This window comes from Malaclemys terrapin, chromosome 4 (genome assembly GCF_027887155.1).
Source record: "Malaclemys terrapin pileata isolate rMalTer1 chromosome 4, rMalTer1.hap1, whole genome shotgun sequence".
NCBI classification, from domain to species: Eukaryota; Metazoa; Chordata; order Testudines; family Emydidae; genus Malaclemys; species Malaclemys terrapin.
Window position 1 is genome coordinate 105278109 of NC_071508.1, and position 21665 is coordinate 105299773.

Consider the following 21665-nt stretch of genomic DNA (forward strand, 5'->3'; position numbering starts at 1 on the left):
CTGTCTTAGTCCAGATTGTTTGATCAGTTCTTCTTTTTCATGGATAATTTTAATAGTCCCCCAAAATATAGATTTCATCTTAAAACTGTTTCAGGCTTGACTGTGTGTCTGAGAAACTGTAAGGGGCATGATGGGGGTTAGGGAAAGGAGGGAGATTTTTTCCACAGAAATATCAGGCTGCAGTAAATCTTCCTCATTTAGGCAATTTTTATTGGAGTAATTCTGACAGTTGTCATCCTTGAATTGCTTTGAGCATATGGCGTATTTCAAAGAGCAGATTGTGAATCATAAAAAATAAAATTAATAACTAACTACAGAATCAGCAATAGTATAATGACAAGAAACAACTACCCTCTAGCTTTTTTTTTTTTATTTCTTATAGAATAAATGGTACATTCAAGGTCAAATAGAAGTTGCTTTCTTTCTTCTAAGGTTACCTGATTTGATAATTTATTAAATATAATTTATATTTTCTTGCTTTGAATTTATAATTTGTTGTTGTTCTTCATGCATTTTATTCTATCTAATGTTGGTCCTTTTATTTGAAAGGACCTAAACAGATAATTATGAAATAGGTTATAAAATACCTTCACATGCAGAGAATATTGTTTGAGCTTTAACGTATTAAAAGTCACAAGTAAGTTAAGTTGAATAGCCTCAGTTTCTCTCTTTTTCAGTCATTTGTTAATATTAAAAGAAAACTAAATACATAATTTCACACACAGCTGATGGTCTCGGCCCTAGATAGACTCAGAGATTCCTAGATTTTAAGGCAAAAAGGGACCATCTGTTCTGACTTCCTGTATATGACATCCCTTAAATTCTATCCAGCTACCCCTTTATTGAGCCCAATAACTTGTGTTTGGCTGATGCATATTTGCCAGAACGGCATCCAGTCTTGATCTGAAGATATCAAGATATGGAGAATCCACCATTTCCCTTGTTAGTTCATTCCAATGGCTATTCACCCTCACTGTTAAAAATGTGTGGATTAGAATAAATAGTGTGTTACAAGTCAGGATTGAAATGCTTAGGCACTGTATATTTATACAGGGCAATTTCCAAAGTGTTTTGCTCTATGTCTTAATGTAGTCATCGTTTTCAGTTTTACATTGAAGAATTCAAAAAATTCTAATATTTTTTAAAAAACAACAAAAATGGACTGGAATCACAAGAAGCACTTGGCCCCACTATTCTATGCACCCTTTAGAAATGTTTTTTATCTTGATGTATTCGAAATGCAGTCAGAAAGGTATGAATGGTAATGTATATAATTGGGGAGATAGTGGTTAGTGGGGCAATGGGAGGGATAAAAGAGGACAGGAACTTACTCAAAGGTTTGCAGTGCAGTATGGTGACAAAAATGGCCAACACAACTTTAGACCACACATACAGAAATATTTTATCACAGAAAGGGAGATAATATTCCCTGGATTTAATAGAGCCCTGAGTTATGCTGGCCTCTTCTGGTACAATGGTCCTGGGATTGAAAAGTTCAGACAGAGGAGAGTTGTCAGGTCTATAGCTCCCACATATCTGCAAGGCCTACAGTCAATGAGCACAGATTCCAAACTGGATTCAGCACATTCGCTCTGCAGTCTCCACAGGTGGAGCTCTTCCTTGCAGAGCCCTAGCCACAATTTTAAAGCTTTTAAGAATATATTATTCTAGTACAATTGCAGTTCTTCCACTGCAAAACCATAAACAGTGGGGATGCGCACACACTCTGCTTGGCAAAAGGACAGATTAGGTGAACAAACAGGGCTTTTTAATCTCTATTTTCTATGATTTTAGTAACCAGGATACATCATGCCCCTAACAACATTCAGCATTTATATTTCTAAAACCTAGCCTAGCTAACCACCCCACAGTCAATAACAAATACTCTTAATAGTGACACACTACCTATGTGAAAGATCTGACTCAGAGTCGTTGGTGGTCTGCCTAGCAATCACAAGCATGTGGTATCAACACTTTATACTAAACATGGAAGTAATTCTACTCTGTGGGGGGAAGAAAATCTGAAAAGAAATGCAGGCAGCTGAGTAATCAAAACTGTTGAATGATGGAGGGTGTTATGAAAACATAGGCCTTATTTTAGGTATTCTTTATCAACTGCAGCTTCAAATATGAACTTGTTAATTGCACTTTCTGCTTTTCGGTGGATTCTCCTAAACCCTCAGATCCCCTCCTCCCAGCTATTGAGCTGACAAGTAATTGTACCTCTGAGCCAGCTCAGCAAGCCTTCTCTGCCAGTGAACCTACTATGGTATCACTATTACCAACAGTAATCATTGCCCCTAAGGAGTCTATGAATGGAAAGGAGGTATGATAAAACAGGTAAATCAGGAGGGAAAAGCATGCATTAAAGCAGCATAATATAATATATAAATGCTAAAATTGCATGTGGGAAAATAAAATGCATTTTCACAGGTTAGACTATTTCCTCAGTACTATATTTTCAGATTTCATATAAATTTAAGTCAACTCCTTCTGCTTAATTTTGCATTGAAATATACTAGGGGGTTCTCAGTTCTTATTAGACACTCTGTTTTCCCTTCTTTTAAATTTATTTTATTCTTTCTATAAATATAAACAGGAGTGTATAGTGCAGCTGGTATTTTTTTAAAACTCTAAGCATGTATGATATACACTAGCAGTATTGTTGGTTCTCTTTCATTTTATTTTCCTATGTTTGAGCACAACTTCTAAAGAGAATTCTTCTTCCTCCTGCAGCCCTCTCCCAGGGATAAAAGGGACAATTCACTCAATTTTCATTTTCAATTTTTAAAAAGTAACTACCTGATTTGACTAATATATGTTACAGATGCAAACACAGAATGAGTGGTTTACAGCCTGTTAGTCTATAATTGAAATTAACTTATAAGGAACATCTGAATTTTTCTGATATCTGATTGATTTCTGAAGATCATTGTAGCTGAGTTGAACATATAAGAAAACCCTCATTTTTATCGATAGCATGTGGACCTGATCCCATAAGCCTTCTTTGTATATAGGGTTCACATTGACTTCAGGTGGATTTGCATGCAGAGGGTTTGCAGAATCAGGCCCACAGAATTTAAACTCTGCTAATGAATCGTTCAGTGGGAACTCGGGTATGGATTTTATATCTCTACCCTGAATGTTAAAATCAGTGTTTATTGGAGCTCTGGAGATTAGAAATGAATGTACGAGACATAGAAAGTTAATGATAATTCCTATATTTTCCCCAGAAGATTAATTGTAAAACTTAATTGTCTGTTAGATTAAAACCCCATTTAAATAAGTAAGATATGATTGTTAAAATTGTTCGCATGTAGAGAATAAAATTAAATAAACATTTTTTAAAAACTCAAAATAAAAACATCAGGATGTCCTTTGATGTTTGGATGTATGATTACAAAACTATTTAAGATGCTTGAAATACATACTGCATAAGCAATCTCTTGAATTATTAAGTCTTCAGCAAAGATTAACTCTATAATGAATAGAAAAAAATTGGTACAACAGTTGGAAAGATTTAGAAGAAAATCTGTCAATGTGGCTTTTGAACAGGTTAAATACTGAAGTATCCTATCAAAGGGAAGAAGTTCACTCTATTAAATAACATTAAAATGCACATCAAGTGTTATGGACCTCTAAAGAAAAATTGAAAAAAACCTTTCCAGCAGTTTTTTGTTTCCCTAATGGAAGCTACGGTTCTTCTGAAGGTGCAGTTCATTTTCTCCTCTGGGTGTGCTGCTGCTCCATTGTGCCATTCACTCTAGCTCTGTGTGCTGTGGCCCTAAGTGGTTCAAACAAACCGTGGTGAAAGTTTCCCTCATTTGCATCACTTCTAGACAGCCCTGTCGTACTCTTTGCTGACAGGAAATCACTGTCTTTGTCACCTTTTTTCAGTGATCTCCTTTTGGCAGAGATTGGCCATGTGACCAGGATTAATCACAACAACAGTTCTGGCTCAGAACTCAATGACATGTTTTCCTCGGCACTTCAATAACGGTGGAGAGGAGTCAGTAGGAAATGACTACATTAATTTCAGAGTGAAAAGATAATTAACACTTAAGGACTAATGCTATAACCTATGGAGCTATTATTCAAATTAAACCTAATTTATCGTAAACTTGCAAAAAAAAATCAACCCTCCCTCCTTAATGCAACTGTTACAAATAAACTTAGACTAGTCCTGGATTTAAAAAGAACGAACTATATTTCAAATAGTAACACCAATAAACAAAAACCTAAAACATTTGAAACCAGAGGCTGAAGTATGTAAAGTGCTTACTTAGATGATATGAATAGGATACTGGCAAACAAAAGCAGCAGTGTGCTCCTAGAATGCTGTGCTTAAAGGAGTTTCCTTGGCAACAGAAATGCAGTTCCAAAAGTAGACAGAACTTTCCTCAGAAAACATACTATTAATAACAACCTTCCGGAACAACTTGGAACAATTTGACTACTTGGCAATAATAATGCCAAGTGTTCTGTGAATTAATCTAACACATAACAGTTATATGTTTCTCTTGCCCATAATTCTCCTGAATCTCAGGCCTGAGTTCTGTTCACTTTGAGGATATAAATGTGAGAAGCAAATGTTACTAAAGAGAAAGAAAGCTGAAATACCAGAAGCCTGCAAGGATCAATTAATGTTCTCTGTATCTTTTTAAAACAGAGTAGTTCAACTGGATTACTTTATTCCATTTAAAACAAGGACTGTATACCTACTGAAGCCACACTGTAGTTGTCTTTATTTCAACCAAATTACTGCTGTAAAAAACTTATTACAAGGTAATCTGCCTGAAAAGTATTCTGTTTGGACTATATCCTGTGGAGAATGATCCTAGAGCCCAAATTCTGCAGTCTTCCTGTCAGTCTAGTAATCTATCTTCTTATATGAGACCGCTAACAGTCAGTAGGAGTTGAGGGTACTCACCAATTCTCAGGAAGCTCTCAGCATGTTGCAAGATTAGGCCCTTTCTGGACAGAAACTATAAATGTGCTATGCATGCAGTATTTTTAAATACGTCATCATTTCTATGTCAGCCAAGAGAATAAACTAATTTCAAATCTGCCTTGCCAATAGGAATCATTAGAATTCTTCTAAAGGCCATAAGCTTACTAGACAGGAAAGGTAGAGTACTACCTTGACCTTTTCTGAATCCTTGGATCTAAAGGTTAAAAGTAATCAATATATCTCATTGTGCAGCTTGGTAATAAGTAATAACCATCATGTTAAAATCTAAATGATTGCAGATAGCACTTAAGTATGTTGACCCATTTGGGAGCCTTTTTAATTGCAATCAGGATAGTCATTATAGTTTGCTAATAAACTTTTAGGCTAAATTGCAAAAAGTGCAGCCTCTAGCTTTTTGAAATATGACTTTTACTTTAATGCTGATACAAACTGAGTGTTGCAAGGTGAAAGCTTTGATTTTATCTGTTGATCTATATATATATTCTTTCTCATGTCTGTTCAAAAATTACAGAAAGATTATACTGTTAAATAATACCAATAAGGATATTGTTCATTTGCACTAGTTAATTGCATCACTGTTTAGTGCTCTTACATTATGTCCATAGGTATATGAAAAGATACATGACTTAATAAAAATAACCGGATCAGCTGACTCTGATTTTGTAACGTGCTCTTAATATGTCATTATGCCAGAGAGCATGACTGAACTTTGGTGAGTGAAGCTTTTTAGAGACTAAGAATATAGTGACTCTTTCTACACAAGGAAACTGAACTGTTTCACAATAGGTGTCAAAAATGGCTACCCAACCGAAGCTGTCCTGAAAACAGTTGTCCCACTGTGATAGGAGGGTCAACTGAGTTCAATACCTGTTGTAGCAAAGCATCCTAGACACTTATAGCACTGTGTTAAACTTGGTTGACACTCTCCACACCAACATGTTCATTTTCAACACCACAGGAAAGATGACTGGGGAAAGCCATCTTTGACACCTAGTCTAAAAATAGTTCATTTTTTCAATGAAGACGAGGCCTATATTTTAACATTATTCTATGATTAAGGCTAACATTTAGTCATGGGTAATTTTAGTAAAAAGAATGGACAGGTCACAGACAGTAAACAAAATTCACAGCCCATGACCTGTCCATGACTTGTACTATATACCCCTATATACTATATAAATGTTGGGTGTTCTGGAGGGGGGGCTCCGGGGGCAGCACAGGTGCTCTGGAGGGAGATCCTGGGGGCGCTGCAGGTGCTCTGGGGCTGCTGGGACTGGAGGAACGGGGGGCGGTGGTATGCAGCCCGGGGGTGCCATTGGTGCTGGAGGGGGGGGGCAGTGGCACATGACCTGGGACCGCCATGGGTGCTCCGGGGAGGAAGGAGGGTTGTGGCCCAAGACCGCTGCTGCTGCTCTGCGGGAAGGGCGCACGGTGGCCCGAGACTGCCCTAGCAGCAGCCGATGCGGCTGGCCCGGAGGCCGCTCGAGCAGCTCAAGCGGCCTCCAAGCCAGCAGCACCGGCTGCTGCAGAAGTCACGGGGTCCCAGAAAGTCATGGAATCCGTGACTTCCATGACCTCCATGACAGATTTGCAGCCTTATTTATGATTAAAGTGCTCAGCATCTATGGCAAAAAAAAATTTTTTTATTTAAAAAGTAGCAGGGAGAATTATTACTGGCAAGAAGTCTTATTTAAAGTAGATAAATGTTTGGCCTTAATGTTCCAGTAATTACAACAGGAAAACATTGTGATTCTGTAGACACGGTAATCAAAGTAAGGATAAAGTATGGATAAAAAAGGAAGAATACTATATTCCTGTCTGTTTCCATTTTGAATGCATAAACATGTTTCTAGAAGCAGTAAAGCAGTGTAGGAATTCTTTTGGGGCCAGCCCCCAGTTATTCCAAAAGAATCCCTGGTACATCTCATGAGAGTAAGAGTTTCTCCCCACATTCAACCCAGCATGCTTTTGAAAATGAATTCCAAAATAGAGGAAGGCCACATTTATTGATCTTGTAGGCACATTTTATGCTTAAAGAAAATAATATGAAGAAGACCCTGATTTTCAGGTCCAGTCAAAGTTCTCTTGGTACAAAATCTGAGGCGAGGGGCAACAAAGTTGGTGTAGGCCACCTCCAAATTTCCTGTATTCTGGAGCCAAACAATTTAGAGACGCCTCAAGGCTGGTCTAAACTGCACTCAAATGCCCACATCCCTAGGGGTCATTGATGCAGCTAATAGCCAGTGTACACTAGCGCTCCAGCCTCACTCCTGTGCTGGGAGTCTTCAAGGGGGGGGAACAGTGGAGATCCATTCCACTGGTGGTCCCATCCAGCCACTTTAAATTGCCTGTATGCCCCTAAGCATATATTGGAGCTACATTATACTGTAAAGATTTATATACTCTAATAATTTTTGCTCAGCCATGTAAAAGTTTATTCTAACAAATCCTCAGTCCATTCTGTGAAGGCCTCCAGTGTCTAATACATTGTGCACTCAAAAGAAGTATCTGTAGTTTCCTAATTTTCAGACACTTTACACCAAATTCAGACCAGCTGTAAAAGAGTTCAAGTCCATGAAGTTACTCCCACTTATTCCAGGCCGGGGCTTAGTGTTTATCGTTAGATTTAAAATATGCACATTTAAGGATTTTAGGGAGATTTTCACAAAGCAGGGCATGATTTAATTATTCAACTTTAATAAAATCAGTGGAAGCCACCTAATAAAAATCCCCATAGAATGCTTAAAAAATATTTACTCTCATGTGAAATTCACTCATAAAAATTCTAATAGAATAATATCAATGCCTGAGAGATCAGCCCATTATAGTAAAGAAATTCCAGAGTCCATGCTGATTTCTCCATCTTTCATTCAGGCAACCCTTGCATTGTAAAATCAAACACTTCTTTTGAGATCTCTTTATATAATAGAGCAAAGTAGGGTGAGTTAAGAATAGAGAGGTAGTTTTAACTTTGAACGTTGAACTTTGGTTGGTTGGTTGGTTGGCTTGCTTGTTTGCTTGTTTGTTTGTTGGAGAGGGTGTTTGGATAGAAAACATTTAAACATATTTTAAGCACAAAAAGGTCATATGGCCCAATATTCCTTACCTTCTTTGATGAATCTTAATCCCACCTTTCCTGCTTTTTCACCTTCTGCTGCCTAATTCCCTCATTTTCCAGAAATAAATCTAGATATCCCAAACTCATTTGACTTACTACTTTAGTTGCATTCCTCCTGTATCTTATTCCATATTCATAATATAATGTGTGAACTTACTCTTTCTGAGCTCCCAATTTACTCCTAGAATAATCTCCTGTTGTTATTTTATGCCATAGCCATCATATTCCTCAAACAGGTTTTGTGCAGTGCTTTATATTTTAAAAAGGATTTAAATAGTTTTTTTAAGCAAACAAACAAAATACCTCTTCATGAAGTTGTGTTAGATTAAGACAAATTCTTTGGACCTTAAACACTCATGATGCTAGTACACTTAATACATGCCCATACAAATATGTCCAAAAATCCTTATTGCATGCCAAGTTTCAATTTAGAGCAAATGTGTATGGCCAAGTTATACTCTCCTGAAAAGTTCCTTAGACAGACCAGGAATTTGAGTTCCTTAGACAGACCAGGCATTTGTGTCTGACGTTACACAAACAGCAGTTATTTTATGACATAAAAAAATCACTACAGTGCTGTGTGCTAACTTCTCCTTCTGAACATTTCATTTCATTTACTACTAATTGTAATAATAACTGTAGCTGGGCCCCTGGAAATCTGGGGCACCTCAATGTCAACTTCTGTGATGAGTGAGAGGCTGACACAGTTGGGGATTTTAAGGTTTTGTGCTGATATTTTATCCTTACCAAATGCACAGCTAGCTGCAGAATTCCCGATATTCTGAACACATTCTATCGTGTGTGTTTTAAGAGTTGCAGCCAGCTAACATTTGAAAAACTCCTATTTCATTGCTTGCAATATCAGATGGAAGTTTGGATATGACCTATTCACTCTCAATAACAAAATTTAGCCTAGTGATCATCAGTTATGTGTTTGACCATTTGGCTCTCTTTTCTTACGATGGTCTAAACAAATTCTTCTGGGATACTGTTCTAAGGGAAAACCACATGTTTCTTCATGCCTATGATCTAAGACACTGCAAAGTACAGTACTTTCACTTCTCTCTGTCTCATTTATGTATAGCACACATCAGCATAACTTCTAAGCACTTACCAGTTAAATTAAACATTTGCAGCAAGGTCTTCAGTGGATTTCCTGGAGTCTTCTGCTCTTCTCCTTTCTCTGGTTATGGGAATCTCTGCTTGGGGTTATATATCTATTTTACCACTGATGCTGCCTGATTATCCAGTGACAAAAAAAGCATTTTCCAAAAGCTTCACTCAACTTTGATAAATGGGGAATAGGTATATTTGATGGAAGGAGAATAGTGTTCCAGTAATTCTTTGAAGCTTTTCTCCTTCTTACCAGCATTACTTCAGCCTTGCGTGGGTCATGTTTGATCCAACTTTTGTTTATCTAGGTAATGATGTCTTGTGGGCATTGCAACATTCTTGTGATGGTGTTGGTAGCACCTATTGAAAATGTGATACACAGCTGGGTCTCATCAACACTTATATGCAGCAAAGTCCATGATGCCTCATCACCTCACCAGTTGATCTCATGTAAATATTAAAAAGGAGGTGAGGTAAGGGTAGATCCTAGACTGAATGGCAATGAGGGCTTTTGGGGAAGACGAGCAGATGCACAGGAATGATAAGTGCCATCAGGCTTCGCGGGAAGCCTGAAACAGGCAGGCAGCAGGTAAGCTGGGGCTGGGGTGTGCGGCCCAGTCTGGCCCCCCCGGTCAAGTGGCTCCTTGTGGCGGCCGGCCGGCTCAGGCCAAGAGGCTCTGGCCCCGGCGTCTCCCGCCCGGCTCGGCTCAGGCCCTGGGGCGCCGGCCCCCGACCGAGCACCGCCGGCCCCTCCCTCCCTATTTTCCCGGACATGTCCGGCTTTTTGGGAATTCCTCCAGGACGGGGATTTGAGGCCCAAAAAGCCGGACATGTTCGGGAAAATCCGGACGTATGGTAACCCTAGTGGGTAGTGCCATCTGGTCAATACAGTGTTCTACCTCCATAAGATCATCTTTGTGTTCAATTTTTTTTTCCCAAACTTAAGAAATTAAAAGTCAGAGTTCATTTTTTTTCTCCAAGGAGTGAATCATCAACTGCTCAGATCGAGTGAAATAGCCAGTTTAGTTTTGTTCTCAAAATAAATTGCATAGGTAAAGCGGTTTTGCCCTTTTTTTCTTCTTTATGTTGTATAAGGAAAGACAAAAAGGGTTTTCTTTCCCCTTCAAAAAATTAAAAGTACTTTTTCAAATATTAGGCATTGATTTCCCTGTACTTTCCGAAAATCCTCTGGAGGACTGAAGAACTCTAGTTATTAGGAGACCACAAGAGATGGGAGACTGAAACATGAGTTACTGAGCTTGGAAGATGTTAAAACTCTTTGCTTTGCAGTCTGTTTGTTTCTTAATGCTTAACTCAAGATCCTAGTAAAAAAGAAAAGAAAAGCTTCATTTGGGAAATTTGTACAATTCTCATCCCTTCAGCAAAGACAGCTTCCACTTTAGGAATCTCCATTTTTAAATTAAAAGATCAAAGTGCATGCTTGTTGAGAGAATATTGGGAACAGAGATGGAAGAGGGTGAAGAGACTATATTATTATTTGTAATGTTTTTGGAAAGTGTAACAAAGAAGCAATCCCTTTTTTTCCAGTCTGATTTTCTTCCCTAGCTCTTCTTTCCTTCCTAATTTTTTCCCTTCTGTCCACCCCATCTCTTCTTCAACAATCAGCACTTAGATGCTATGATGATTGCACTGTATCAGCACCTCTAGCTCTTACATGACCAATTTTCTTTGTACATAGAGATTAAAATTCATATGACCGCTAAACATGTGAATATGTATTAATATGCATGTATGATTAAATTTGAATTAATATGCATATCTGATTCAGTTTGAATGTACATGAAGGGAAGATTTTTGTAAATATGGCCAAACATCTGTTCCTCAACATTCAGAAAATTATCATTATAAAGTGAAAATATAATAATATATGGTAACAAACCCATGATCACAGACTGAGGATTGAAGTTTACGTTTTGGGACCTAGAGGGCTCGATTTCACTTTAGTGAATCAGAGACAGAATAGCAGATTATGGTGCAAGGGATAGCTTTCTGCTTGAGCTGGCTAGGTTGCCTCACTAGGGAAGTGCAAGAACCATTCAAGTGTTTGAAGGGATCTGTCTAGGAGATGTGAAGCTTAGGTATATATTGGGCCTACTTAACCTTAATTCTCCCATCCATCCATGGATGAAGTTAGCTCGCCTACAAATCAGTATTCCTGGTTCCATAATAGAATCCTTATGCATAATGTGTAGCAACCCGCATGGAACTTGGAGGGAAGAGCACAGGTTGCATAAGGGAAAGTTTGGAAGGGGCACCAGGAAGGCAGTCTCTGTGTTCATGGGTTGAATGCTAGCTGCATCATCATTGTAAATAGTTCTCTTAATAAAGAGCCAGTTTAGTTTACAAATATGAGGTCCTCTCATGTTGTTACCCAACATGTGGTATGTGAGAATATGGTGGTAGCAGTCAGTCTGAATGAGGAAGAGAGTGTGATTAACAGGAAAACAAAGCAGCCCCTAGAAACAGAGCAAACAGGCAGAATGGAGAGCCTCTGGCCACTAGGAAAGCTGGATTTCCAGAAAAAAATCGTACACAAGAAATTAGCCTGTATACTGAGCTGATCATGGTGGATACAGATGAAAAATTTAAGGTAAAGCTTTTTTACTATCTCATAGTGGGGGAAAACATGAGAAGTGAGACACTGTTGCCAGGAATAACATGCAAAATATAGCACAGCTGATAAACGTGTCTGAGTACCATTACTCCAAACAGTGTGAGATTGTAGAGAGACAGGCCACCAAGAAGCAGAAGAAGGAATAGATACTTATGTTACACAGTTGGCAGCTTTGGTATCTTCATATATCGCTGGAGACATAAAAGATTCACTAATTAGAGACAGGATCATTTGTGGGACATGTGATTCCAGTTTACAGGAAAGATTGTTGAGAGAATCAGATCTGATCACAGAGAAATGCCTCCAAATAACAAGGGCATCTGAACTGTCTAGAGAAAGGATCAAAACAAAGACAGCCACTAATGCAGAGCAAGTGCATAGGCTCAAGCTAAAGAAACCCAGGTAGCAGGACAAAGGTAGAACAACCAAGAATGAAGGCATCATAGTCCTGTGTACATCTTTGGAAACCAACATGAAAGGTAGAAAACAAATTGCCCAGCTGCAACAGTGTGAGAAATAAGAGATGTTTTATGTTACAATGCCGCAGCTACCCCAGGAAGAAAAAAGCAGTAACATATGCAGTGATTGAGGATGTCTGCACTGTGACTTTAGCAGATGCAAACACTCTCAATATACATGTACTGTAGAAGAAGGATGCCAGCCATTCTACTCCCATATTTGCAACTAGGCTATTTGATCAACAACCAATTCAATTCAGCTGAATTGTGGAGCCAGCTGCAATGTAATCCCAGTAACACTGATAAGCAGCAATATTAGACTGGAGACATGTGACCAAGTACTAGTGATGTATAATAATACCATTCTGAGGCCAATGGCCAAATGCAGGCTGCCAATAAGAAACCCACAAAATGACTGCTATCACTTGGCATTTATAGTAGTTGACACACGAGAGTACTACCCACTTTGTGGGCAGCAGAGCAATGATCATAGGACAGCACCAGAATATCCCAAGTGTGAGAGAGGAAGGGATCGGGCCCCCTGGGCCCTGTCCAGCATTCTAACAGGGCTTTACTCTTATTGAAACTAGCACGGAGTAGATCCGCAGCCTAGTAGTGGTGAGAAAATTTTGGGTAAATTAAGGATCTGCATTGACCCAAAACTACTAAACAGAGCATTGAAAAGACTACCCATTACCAACAATTGAGAACATACTAGTTGATTTATCTAGGGCAAAAGTGTTCATGGTTTGTGAGGTCAAGAATGGGTTCTGGCATATTGAGCTAGATGAGCCATCCAGTCACCTAACAACCTTTGCCATACCTTTTGGCAGGTACTGCTGGGAGTGAATGCTTATGTGCATCAGCCTGGCCTCAGAGGTGGTCCGGTGTAAACTGAACCCAGCACTAGAGGGACTCCCACACATCAAGATTGTACATGATGACATTCTTATTGGAGGAGAAGAAGCAGTCGAGGAAGATGCAATCCAGGGCCATGATAACAAGCTACTCCTAGTCAGATGCCAACAGCAGAATATTCGGCAGAATGTAGACAAGCGGAAGCTCAGGAGAACTAAGGTCCCCTATAGTGAATGTCTGTTGACTTCTGAGGAACTCTGACAAGACTCTGAGAAACTGAGAGCCATTAAGGAAATGCTTACACCAAAGAATGTGAAGGGAGTCTAGAAATTTATAGGAATGACTAACCATCGTTCCAGATTCTGTGCACACCTGTCAGAAGCCTGTGAACCCTTGAGATAGCTGACACGCAATGAGGCAGTGTTGGAATTGTAAGAGAGCACAGGATAGGCATCTGAAAGAGTAAAGATGATAATAAGCAAGGCACTGGTCCTAAAGTATTACAACCCTCTAGAACAGCAAGACCCACAGAATAGTGCCTCAGAAGGAGGCCTAGGCGCAGGTCTGATGCAGGGCCAGAAACCAATAGCATTTGCTTATAGTCCTTACAAATGCAGGAAGGGGATATGCTCAGATAGAAATGAAGCTACTGGCTGTGTCCTTTGGATTAGAATGATTCCATCATTTCACCTTTGGGCACAAGGTAGATCACAAGCCATTAGAAAACATCATGAAGAAGTCAGTGCTGAGTGCACACAAGCGACTGCAACACATATTATTGAGATTGAAGCACTATGAAGTGAGGATAAGGTACTGCCAGGGGAGTAACTATGATGGCAGATACACTGACCAGGGCTTCCCTTCCAGAGTACAACACAGATGGTTCTGTGGAACAGGAAATAAAGTCTGTGAACATACTACAGTGTCTTTGCATCTCTGCTGAGAGGCCCAGACAGTCCAACAAAGAACTGAACAGGATGGGATACTACATGCATTAAAACGATTCATACTCCAGGTCTCAAGGAGCAAGTGCCACAGCAAGTCATGCTAACAGAAGAGACACAACAACAAAGATTATTTAAAGGGAAAATGTAACAACCTGCATGGAACTTGGAGGAAAACGCATAAACTGCAGGAGTTTGGAGGATGCCGCAGGAATCCAGTCTGTGTGCACATAACTGGAATACCAGCTGCAGTTGCAGCATCTCTGTAAATAGTTCTCTTAACAAAGACCCCATTTAGTTTTAGAAACATGCTGTCCTCTCATGTTATTATCCAGCATGAAACATGATGCATCCCAAAACAGGGGTGTTTATTCTGATTCCTTATATACAGACACAAGCATTAAAATAAATCTTCTTGCACCAGCATCCTAGGTTATTATGAAGAGTCAAATGGATTTCTATAGAACCCGACAATTTTGACAAAATTCTAACGAAATGGTTTGGAAGTGTTGTGACTAACTTCTTTCCCTCCCATTTGTCATGCCTCTGGATGTCATTATTTCAGTCATAGGTGGAAGCTGAAATGCTGAAGTACCATCAAAAAAGTTGTGTTTACAATATTTCTGGTCCAAGAAGAACCAAAAATCTCAGTATCAAGCCTATTCTAAGGAGATTTCTGAACCAGTTTTACAGACAAAAGATGTTTGGCTAGATAAGGTACTTTAACCATTGGGTACTGATTTTGACCAAAGCAAACCTCCAAATTTTTTGAAGTTTTCTCATCCCTACAAGTTTCCATGTTTGGAGGTTTCTCAGATACTGGAGAGATCCTCATAACATCGCCAGTCACAGATGAACACAGCAGCATATACTGTTATTTAAATTGCCTGTATGCTCCTAAGCATGTACTGGAGCTACATTATACTCTAAAGATTGATATACTATAAGTATGTTTGCGCAGCCATGCAAACTTTATTCCAACAAATCCTCAGTCCATTCTGTGAAGGCCTCCAGTGTCTAATAAGTTGTGCACTCAAAAGAAGTATCTGTAGTTTCCTAATTTTCAGACACTTTACACCAAATTCAGACCAGCTGTAAAAGTCCATGAAGTCAATGGAGTTACTCCTACTTATTCCAGGCCGGGGCTTAGTGTTTATCGTTAGATTTAAAATATGCACATTCAAGGATTTTAGGGAGATTTTCACAAAGCAGGGCATGATTTAGTTATTCAACTTTTAGAGTCTTCCAGAGGGGGACAATGGAGAGCCATTCCACTGATGGGCCGATCTGTAATAATAGTACATTTTCACTGAAGTAGGGGGTTTTGGTTTATTCTGGGAGATTTATGTTTTCTGGGCCAAATCCTTCTGTGTAAAGCATGGGTTCACAGTGGGGAAGAGGACACAAAGAACATCTTTCTTCACAGTTTACACATGCAGAACAGGGTTTTCCACTTATTACTCAAGAGTGCTGGGCACCCAGGCCAGGATTCCCTAACCACTGGGTTACCATGGCCCTCAGGAGTGCAATCTCATTAGTAGGTGTGGTCAGTCACCATCAAATACTCTGCACCTGGAGCATTTGATAGCTGGTGTGGGTACTTACTCCTTTTAAAAGAGATGCAAAATATGTCTCAGCACATCTCACACCTCTCCAGCCACCATAAGCATTCCTGCATCAGATGGCCAGCTCCCTACTCTGCTTCTCTGTAACAGTAAGAGCAGCATTTTGATTAATGTGTGTGTCAAACATAAACATTTTCCATCACAAATTCAAATTTTGCAGCTGCTTTTCTGAACTTTTTAATACATTAGATAACTCTTAATGGTGCCAGGAATTACAAAATTCCATTATTGGCATCAGTGCTGTTAGACTAGACATGTGTCTTAAAAATGAACACAAAATAGACTAAAAAAACAATGTAGTTGTTTTTAAATAATTGTATTCTTTCTTAGGTATTTAAAATGTGCCCAACACTAACTTCCTACTTATTCCTAATTCAGTTTGTATGTACGGCTCAGCAGTGCTATTAATATGTGGGGACTCATCACATTTTTTAAGAATGGCAGCATGAGTCTGCGAGGGCAGAACTCTGTCCAATATCTAGAGGCATCTTTAAGAATAGGCAGTTTCCTAGTGCAGAAAATATAATAAGGTTCAATGTCAAACCTGTGAGGAATGATACTCTATATTATTTAAAAGTTCTCTTCCCTCTTCCAGTAGACCATCTTTCTTTCTTGCTGTGTTGATTTTGTATTTGGGACAAAACATGCAATAAAAAATTCTCTTTGAAGTTCACCACATCCTATCCAAAACCACCCCAAATATTCTGTTTAATTATTTTTATTTAAATTTGATACTGCTCGCAGGGATTCCAGCATGTGATTGAATTGAGCTGAGAAGCAGCAAACTGTGGGCTTTTCCAGAAGATGACTTGCCCCGTACAAGCAGCTGAGGCCATAAGTCATTTAGATGGGGAATTAAAAGTTTTGATAGGAAAGGAACTGATATTGAATGGAGGGATACTGAATGAGGTCAAAACTAGGGAGAAAACTGGTGGTGGAGGGGAGGGACAGAATTTTTTTAAATTGTGAATTCATAAAAAAAATAGAAAATAGAATAGGATGGAAAGAATTAAAATAAACACAAGAGCAGACAGTAAAATAAACAAATATTACAGAAGTCATGAAAGAATACTTCAATAGCTCCTCAGTGTAAGAGTGTCTTCAGGATATAGAACACAGTATGTTTTCCCAAGGGAAAAGCTCCTAGAAACACAAGTGATAAGCTAGGGGACAGGAAGGTGGTTTGAAGGCTCTTCGTGCCGCCACTGTCTTGGATTCAGCCAGAGACTAAAATAGTCCTCAGGGTAATACACAGAAGTCTCCAGGTTGTTCTGTTGTAAGCCAGCTGCCAGTTACCCCAGGGTCTTTACCATTATCGTAGATCATCATTGTAACGGATGGTCCCAGCCATCCCTTCTTTACTCGGTCCACTTCCCTCTGGCAGGTAGCGTAAGAGCTGCTCTGGTGGCCTTACAACACTGGAAGATTCCCCTAAGCCTGAGGAATCCTCTAGTTGATTTACAATAGCTTTGTGTTCGTGGACTGAGGCAAGGTGGCCTCAGTACAGCCAAGAATCTGGGCTACGTTTGTTTTACCATATCCCCAAATATTGCTCTTCTTAGTTTGGTATTGTGCCTCACGCAGCGGCCAATACTTGACACTCAGAGGTAGGCAAACGACACGGTTCTACTTTATTATCTTTCGTTTTTTGTTCCTTTACTTAAATCTGTTTTCCACAAATGTCTGCTTTTCTCTCTTTTAAATGTATAATTAGTTCATTTGGCCACCAGGTGGCCTACCACACTGTATTGTGCATTGTACATCCTGGCTCAGGTCTTGAGAAATGCACATAACAATATTTATTAAAACTTCTTTTGTTATATGGCATTGTTTTGTGGATGTGACAGTGTGGAATTTGTTAACTCTGCATTTTATGTTCTACTGATCAAATGTAAATGTATTCACACTAATGGGACTTTTCAGCGTTTACTGTGAATGGTTGCAAAATTAAAAACATATGTAATGTCCTTAAAGTTTTTTTGCATGGCTTAAATATTCAAACCTTTTCCTTAAGTGCTTAATGGATTTACCAAAGGACAGTTAACTTCTACCACTGCTGTTTCTTCAACACATTATTAAAGAGGCAAAGAATAAAATCAATATAAAGGCAATTCTTCAAATGTCAGTATCTAATGTCAATCATCAATGAGCTGGAAGAATTACATTTAATAGGGTTAATGTAGTGCTAGTGTAGACTATCAATGTATAAAGGCACTCTGAGCCATTCTGAAATATGTATTCATTGCTTAAATTTATTTAAACTTAAGTTATATAGCAATGTACTATAACAATTAGTGGAAGAATCTGAAATATTTAAAATATAGATTGTAGCTTTGACCAACACTCAAATTCAAAAATACTAAGAATTCTGTTGTTTTAATAAGTGTAAAATGGTTGTTGACCTAGAAAGGAAACTTAATGATGGTTAAAAAAAGCAGCTTTACTCAGACATCAGCACAGTGCAATAACTATTCAGGAAGGATGTATCATCTTAATAATAGGAGTTGCTTATTTTTCCTGATGTTTTTAACAAAATGTCCATTTTGAAAGATGTGAGTAATAAATTAGAGGAACGATGGGGTCCACTTTCTCCCTCCCGCTCCCCCCATTGTCCCTTAAAGCTTTCTTTTACCTTCTCCATATAGAATAACTAAATACCCAGCATAGAGTAACAGAGAAACATCACTGGGTAGAAATATCCATTGAAAGTTGATTGATTGTTGACATCAGACAACTTGCTTCCAATCTACAGCTTGTTGTACAGTACCTATATCTTACAGGTTCGTATTTGAGCTGTCACACTAGCTCTAATGACATGTCTGGCTATAGGCTTTAGCTGTCCATAAAAGCAGCACCAAAATGGTCTTCCAGGGATGCCAGTACAAGACAAGTTCATATTTATATTCTAAGTCTTTCCTAGGAAATTCAATTACAAGTAATCACTGTAATTCCATATTCCCTTCTGAGCCTTCTTCCCTAGAGATCTGTATGGTTGAAGGAGATTCAAACTTCCCTGAACTCGCTTCACAATATTTGACTGCAAGCCTTTCTGTCCTGACTTTTCCTATCAAAAGGTTGTTTTAAAAAGAATTTTTGGCACCTTCATGCATTTCTGACCTTTTTAAAGATAAAAATACCTCCTCCAAATTTTAATATATACCTTTTTCCATTTCTTTATGTAGATTTCAAAAATTAAAATGCAAACCAGTCAGAATATGGAATTATCACGCAAATAGGAAGGTGTAGCTACAACCCTGTGTGGCCAACATGGACACAACTGACATGCAGCAGAGCGACTGGAAACATTAGGGGCCCAGAGTCACTTCTCTGCCAACCTCACTTTGTGATAAACATTGAAAGTTCACAAAGTGAACCTAAAGTGGCCAGAGATCTGCACTGGAGAATTGCCTTCATATAGGGGGAATCTTTACCACTGCCACCAAGCTCCACTACCTCCTCCCAGCATAACGGAAGGTAGGGAAAATGCCAGAAGTAGGTGGAGGGATATGGCAGGGGAAGGCAAGGAAATGGGATGGTGGAACAAAGCTCTGCTATGCCTTATTCTCCACTGGTGTAAGTTAAAGCTGCCCTCGTGTATCTTCAGTTTATGCCACAGGCGGTGGCTAAGAATCAGGGAACTGTGACTGGTACCCCATTAGCTCTGCTCATCACTGCCCCTAAGCTCTATTTAGGTGCGTTAGAGAATCAAGCTGTAGAGTTGTGCAGAATGTGGACACTTGAGGATCATAGGCTTTTGTGTGACCATTTTGGTTCACATGAGTTGACAAGGCCGGACACTCAAAACAAAACTCATCTGAGTCCACCAAATGTTTCATTTCATGTCAGATTCTTGCAATAACACCATGTTCTGTAGGGTTTCCAACCACAACAGTTTAAGCCATAGGCAAAAGTATAACAACATAAAACAGCTGGAAACTAAAGCTAGACAAATTCAAACTGGAATAAGGCATACATTTTTAACAGTGAGGTACCAAAATCAGAACTTTTTCTTTTTTTTCCCCTCCTTTGTTTTGCCCATTCTACATGAAGGGCATTTCTACCTAATTTTGTTTGTTTCTTAAGCTTTGCCTAACTTGAGGAGCTGTTACCGCTTTATTACAGAATCAATCATATAATCATAGGACTGGAAGGGACCTCGAGAGGTCATCTAGTCCATGAGAGATGCTAGTAAGAAGTGGATTCTGAATCTCAGTTTCTAAGACACTGAAGGTTACAAGAATTGTGCAATTTATTGTGGTTAGTGTATTTTATAGAGACAATGGCCATACTACTACCACTCCTTAACTAATATTCAGTACTGCAAATAAGATACTACTGGTTAGTCTTCTAAAAACAGAACATGTCATGGAAGTCACATTTCCCCCAGCATGAGCTCACCTTGAGTAAAAAAAACTGCTTATGTCCCAGATTTTTAAAGGTTTTAAGTGTTGCTGCATTCAGTATTGCAATGCCTAACTGTTTTAGGAGCCTACATCTAATTTTCAAAGTGATTTAGACACTTATATGCCTAAATCCCTTTGGCTTTCAATGTGAATTTAGCTCCTAAGGTCCTAAATTACTTTTGAAAATGAGATTTAGGTTCCTAAAGATTTTAGACCAGCAGTTCTCAAGCTGTGGATCGGGATCCCAAAATGGGTGGTGACCTGTTTTAACCAGGTTGCTAGGCTAGCGTTAGAGTTGCTGGGGCTGGGACTGAAGCCAAAGTCCAAGCCCCACTACCCAGGGCTGATGCTCTCAAGCTTTGGCACACACACACCCCAGGGTGTGGGGGGGCGTGGGCGTTGGCTTTGGCCTCCCCACCTGGGATGATGTGGCTCAGGCTTTGGTCCCCCTTCCCAGGGTCTTGTAGTGACTTTTGTTGTCAGAAGGGGGTCGCGGTGCAATAAAGTGTGAGAAACCCTGAGTTAGACATTGCAGTGCTGAGGGCAGCAACATCTAAATAGATTTTTTAAAATGAATGAGACAAGGTGGATGAGGTAATATCTTTTATTGGACCAATGTCTCTTTTTGAAAGAGACACGATTTCAAGTTCCACAAAGCTGTTCTTCAGGTACCGTAAAAGATATTACCTCATCCACCTTGGCTCTCTCATATCTTGGGACCAACATAGCTATAACAACTCTTCAAAAATCTGGAGTTATGTGACCCTCTTAATTATCAATGGGGAGGGAATGCATTTATACCAAAGTGTTCATAATTCCATCAGGATATGTCGGTCTGAAAATATATATCTGCTACTGCATTAAGAGAGTCATTGGTCCTGAGTGCCTACTTATCCTGGTTGTTTAGAATGAGATGTTCCACCATCTATTACACTTGATAGCATTAAGAAGAAAATGATTATCAGAATTTTTAACACAAGAGTTAAATGTTTTTTCCCATATGAAAACAATTCAATGACATTTGCGAGGTGAACAATTTATAGGCAACTCCTTTAATTTAAACCATTATCTGATTTGAGAAAGCACATGGAAGAACTTTTAATTCAGTGATAGAAATGGCACTAATGAAATGTGCATGTATGAATTTTGTTTCATATAAGTTTCCTCCTCCTTGAAATGTGAATAAAAGCCAAACATCTGGATTATGTTTAAATAGCCTGAATTTCCAGTTTTTAGAGAGATTCAATCTATTTTGACACTGTACACTTAGCCTTAACATTTCTGCATGTTGTTATCATTACTTGCAATTGTAAAAAAAAAAAAAGTCCAGATTTAAACAAATTTAGATTCTCCTGATGCTAAAAATATTTTTTAAAATAGTTCCTGCTGTATCATACACGCAACCATACTTTAGGCTACATCAGCATTTCCAATATAAACGTGACCTTTTTTAAGATGCTTGTAATTTGACCATAAAAATAAAGTCTTAACCCAGGAGAAATTTTTTTCTTTTCATATCAAAAATGATTGAAAACAATT

At 38.9% G+C, this 21665-nt stretch overlaps 1 protein-coding gene across 1 annotated transcript in view; it reads left to right on the plus strand.

Annotated features, from left to right (window-relative positions):
* Positions 1-21665, plus strand: part of AKAP6 (A-kinase anchoring protein 6) — a 303477-nt gene that overhangs the window by 210251 nt on the left and 71561 nt on the right. The window lies entirely within an intron of this gene.